Here is a 5,399-nt window from a genome sequence, read left to right as displayed (position 1 = left end):
ACACAGGTGAAGTCTTGCGAGTCTCACTTCTAAGGAGCATTCTGGCTGGACTTTTTCCAGGACAGACCTGCTTGTTCTCCTGGCAGTCCTGGGACGTGCAGAGTTCTCTGCCAGTGCTGTGCTTCAGAGGCAGCCGGTCTTCTCCGGCCTCCGTTTTCCACTGCCCAGCTTTCACATGCATGTGAGATGGCATACGCCAGGAGCATCTTAGCCCTCAAATTGACCTCCTTGTTCTGCAGCACTTTAAGGACATTTTGTGCAGCAAATATCTAGCAGTTGTTTAGCAAGTGTGTATAACGGCAAATGTTTTCACCCTTTCTGTTGGTCCCCTTTCATCCCTCTCTGTACTCACACTTCTCTCTTTTTCCTCCATGGGTATGCCATGTGGCTCCTGAATTACAGCCCTAAGGAGGCTGCTGGCACAACAGTAAAACTCAGGGAGAAAAGATGTGGCAAGATGCCCCCTTAAGTAAACACTGCCACACAGTGGGTTCTGACTCCTAGCAACCCCACATAGCATTTCTGAGACTGTACATCTTATCAGAAAGCAGATACCCTTATCTCTCTCGCATAGCAGCCAGGGGGTTTGAACTAATGAATTCGTGGCTAGTAGTTGTGGTAGTTACATAATCTGCTATCAATTTGAGACTTAAGAGTGAAGGGATGGAGTTTAGCATGTCAATCAGGTGGCAGCTTGATGTCCTCATTTGGAGGGGCTAACGAGAAATAGCTATCTGGAGGCAGGACACACACTCACTCCCTGCAAGGCATGCTTGCTGACAAGACACATGGAGCTATGTACGCTAGAGCCCTGGAGCTGAAGAAGCCACATGCAGACCCCTGCCAATGCTGAGATGCTTACACCACCACTGGATCCACCAAGACTTCCCACCCACTGGCCTTTGATCTTCCTGCATTTGGCGTCATTGCATGTGTTTCATGAGTCTGAAGAGGAATTTATAGATTGGTATTGGACAAATGGGCCTATACCAGACTTATGCACTTGATCTAGACTAAGCTAGGGTGTTTTCTCAATATTCAATTGCTCTTTATACAAAGCTCTTTCTTATACACCTATGAGTGTCTATGAACTCATTTCTCTAGTCTACCCAGACTGACATAGTAGCCTAACGTTTATCCAACAGCGTCAACAGGGCTCCTTAAAGATGACAGCCTAGGAGAGCCTACGGGGCACTTCTGCTCAGTCTGGCAGAGTTGCGATGGGTCAGCGTGAACTTGACAGCACAGAGCAATACACCTAGCTGCAATCCTAGGACCATACTAGGGTTCTATGTTGTAAAAAAGACCTTTGTGTCGGCCATGACTTTCAATTAGGACACACTAACTTTCTCCCTTATGTTATTCAACTCTTTTAGCTTCTATCCCGAAACCCACATTTCCCAGAAGCTGGCCACAGATACAATAATGGGATGGTATTTTAATTTGTGAAAGAGTCCATGGTCATGTTCGCTTGAGAACTGTATCTGGTTAAAACTTTTAAAGGAAGCTTTTTTGGTAGAGCTTTTCAAAGCCTTTAATATTCTGATGACAATCTCCAAGAGCAGAAAGAGTTTGACCAAGCACTTCTCCCCATCTCCCAGCGTTCCTCAGAACTTCTTGAGACCACACACATTGCAAAATGTTACCCTGTTTTTTAGAAAACGTTCATTGGGAGGCATCCACTTAAATACAGACATTTGTTGGACCAGATCACCCACCTCAGGGAGAAAGGATCAACTAAGGTTGATACTGAAATTCCAGACAGGAATTAATATTCTTAAAGGATTACCTCTCCCACAGACACTATACTAGGGAGTTTGATAGCTGTGCTGCTGATAATAATGACAGAAATGTATGTTTTGTTTTATTTAATCCCCTGATAACACTACAATATGACTCCCTTGACTAATGTGGCTGTGGCCAACTAGCTAGTGAGTGGTAGACCTGGAATTCCAGTCCTGTTTGACATCAAAGCCTGGGCACTGTCCATTATACTTGACTGCTTGAGAAGCTATGGAAACTAAATGTATGCTAACACAGTGAAAATTGCACAAACACAATTCATTTAAAAGTCTTAGATAAATAGTGGAAGAAGAATCAGAACCAGACAGCGTTACTAGGTATGGTTGTGCAGGTTGTAAACGGCTCCATGGGAGAGGGACTGGGTGAATGATCCCCTGAAATAGTTCATGTTTAACATGAGCAGCCACGAATGGAAGCTCCAGAATATATTGCGATTAGGGAACGGTAGCAAGGTACTATAATATTTTGAGTTTTGAGATGCAAGTATAACTTTTTTTAAATCAAGACTAGGGTAGAATTAAAACAAAAAAACAAACTCATTGCCATCAAGCCAATGCTGACTCACAGTGACCCTCTAGGATAGAGTAGAACTGCCCCTCTAAGTTTCCCCGATTGTAGTTGTTTTCTGGAGTAGAAAGCCCTGAATTTTTCCCTTGGAGTAGCTAGTGGTTTGGAACTTCTGACTTTGCAATTAACAGCCCATCGTGTAACAATTTCATCACCAGGGCTCCTTAGAGTAACCAATTTTAGGAAATTATGATGTTGTATATGAAAACACAGTAGAAATAGATATTAAAAACATGTATACCTGATCCCTTCAACACCTCATGATCTCACAGGCTGGTGTGCTTCTTTCATGTGGGCTTTGTTGTTTCTCAGTTAGATGGCCACTTGTTTATCTTCAAGCCTTTAAGACCTCAGACTCTATATCTTTTGATAACCGGGCACCATCAACTTTCTTCACCACATTTGCTTATGCACCCATTGTCTTCAGTGGTCATGCCAGGAAGGTGAGCATCTCAGACTGCCAAATTGTTAGAACAAAGTGTCCTTGTGTTGAGGGAGTACTACTTGAGTAGGGGCCCACTGTCCTTCTGTTTCCTAAGACTAAACCTATAAATATATGTACATAGATCTATTTCCTCCTTGTCATATATAAATATATTTACACCTGTATATGCCTGTATTTAGATCTCTATGAATACCCTTTGCCTCAAAATCATAGCATTGTGAATGAGGGGGAGTGCAGAGTGGGAACCCAGGGCCCATCTGTGGGAAATTGGACATCCCCTTACAGAAGGGTCACAGGGAGGAGACGAGCCAGTCAGGGTGTAGTGTAGCAATGATGAAACATACAATTTTCCTCTAGTTCTTGAATGCTTCCTTGCGCCGCCCACTCTCCCCCCGCCAATCATGATCCCAATTTTACCTTACAAATCCGGCTGGACTGGAGGATGTACACTGGTACAGATATGAACTGGAAACACAGGGACTCCTAGACAGATGAACCCCTCAGGACCAGTGGTGAGAGTGGCGATACTGGGAAGGTGGAAGGAAGGTGAGGGAGAAAGGGGGCACAGATTACAAGGATCTACATATAACCTTCTTCCTGGGGGACGGGCAGCAGAGAAGTGGGTGAAGTTAGATGGTGTAAGATATGACAAAATAATAACAATTTATAAATTATCAAGGGTTCATGGGGGAGGGGGAGCAAGGAGGGAGGGGGAAAATGAGGAGCAAATACCAGGGGCTCAAGTAGAAAGCAAATGTTTTGAGAATGATGAGGGAAACAAATGTACAAAAGTGCTTGACAAAATGGATGTATGTGTAGATTGTGATAAGAATTGGACAAGCCCCCAATACAAAGATTTAATTAAAAAAAAACATGTATAGAACGTTTAACATTGGAAAGAGTTCCAGCTAATCAAGAGTCAAGCAGATAACCACTTTCACAATCATTTTTCTGACACTGTGGATTCATTAGCCCTTCCATGTCTTTCCATTGTCATCTGTTTGCTTTATTTTTAGCACCTTTTATCTTTTCCAGAACTATCCACTTGAGCCTAGGTGTCCTCCACTGAGGCTGGGCCAGCCTCAGTCTGGACTGGTAGGATGACCAGTACCTTTTCACATATTATCTGGTAGACTCCAAAACTCATTCTTTGGCCATTCACCCAGAATCCAGATTACCAGGGATTATCCTCTTTCAACTATCAGTAAGGACAAACCCATGGTGACCAAGTTTTAGCAGAGCTTCCCTACTAAGACTAGACCAGGAATTAGGAAATGCAGTCCACTTTTGAAGGACTAACCATTGAAAAACCTTCTGCATAGCCACAGAACATTGTCTGCTCCGATAAGGCCTTCAGGCTTGAAGACACTCAGCACAGGACCGAGGAAGAGCTGCCTCATCAAAGTGGACATCCTTAGTGATGTGGATGAAGGAACGCTTTCAGCGTCTTCATTTGTTGATGGGACATGACTTGAAATGAGAAGAAACTACTAAAATCATCCATGATAATCATACTGTGGAATGTATGAAGTATGAATCTAGGAAAGTCCTTAAAAAGAAGAAGAAAAAGAATCAGAACACGTAGAAACCAATATGCTAGGCACTCGTGAGCTGACATGAATGGGTATTGGCCATTTTATAATTGGACAACCGCATGACTGTTGATGAAAAAAAACTGAAAAACTCTACCAAGTTTTTCAGCCTGAAATTGATTAACGATGCAATCAAGATGCATTAATAATTGGAAACAAAGAGAAAGGAACAGTAATTAGAAATATGGCCTCAGTGAAAGAAACAAAGCTAGAGATCACACGAGAGATGATTTGAAGATCAATAACTTCCTTTTGGCAGATATATAATAACTGATGTTGATGTTTTACAAAAGCCAGCCTAACACAGCTGTGAATGGCTAGGGCAACCGTTCAAAACCACCAGCTGCTCCCGAGGAGAAAGATGACATTTTCTGCTCCCATAGACAATTTACAGCCTCAGAAACTCACTGTGTCCTAGAGGGTTGCTCTGCGTCAGAATCCACTCAGTGGCCGTGAGTGGAGTAATGAATGATGCAGGAAACGTGAAAAGATGATTGGAAGAATACACAGAGTCACTATGCCGAGAAGAACTGGTCAACACGCAACCATTTCAAGAGGTAGCATGTGTTCCAGGACTGTTGGTATTGAAGTAGGAAACCCAAGGCTACTAGAGTTGGCAGAAAAAACGAAAACGAAAACTGATGCAATATTGGATGTATATTCAATGGTTTATACCCGAATTTGGAGGACAGCGACCTGGCCAACCAACTGGAAGAGATCCATATTTATGACCATTCCAAAGAAAGGCGATTCAGCAGAATCTGGAAGTTATCAAGCAAGTATCATTAATGTCACCTACAAATAAAATGTTGCTGAAGATGATTTTAAAAATGATTAAAACAGCACATCAACTGAGGGCTGCTAGAAATTCAAGTCTGATGCAGAAGAGAATCTGGAATGAGGGACATCATTGCTGACTTCAGATGGATCCTGGCTGAAAGGAGAACATACAAGAAAGATATTCATTTATGGGTCACTGACAATGCAAAGGC

Source organism: Echinops telfairi, unplaced genomic scaffold (genome assembly GCF_000313985.2).
Source record: "Echinops telfairi isolate 266 unplaced genomic scaffold, ASM31398v2 ScPeMD7_2;HRSCAF=8, whole genome shotgun sequence".
Classification (NCBI taxonomy): domain Eukaryota; kingdom Metazoa; phylum Chordata; class Mammalia; order Afrosoricida; family Tenrecidae; genus Echinops; species Echinops telfairi.
The sequence above is the reverse complement of the archived record's forward strand: the minus strand, read 5'-3'. Positions refer to the sequence as shown.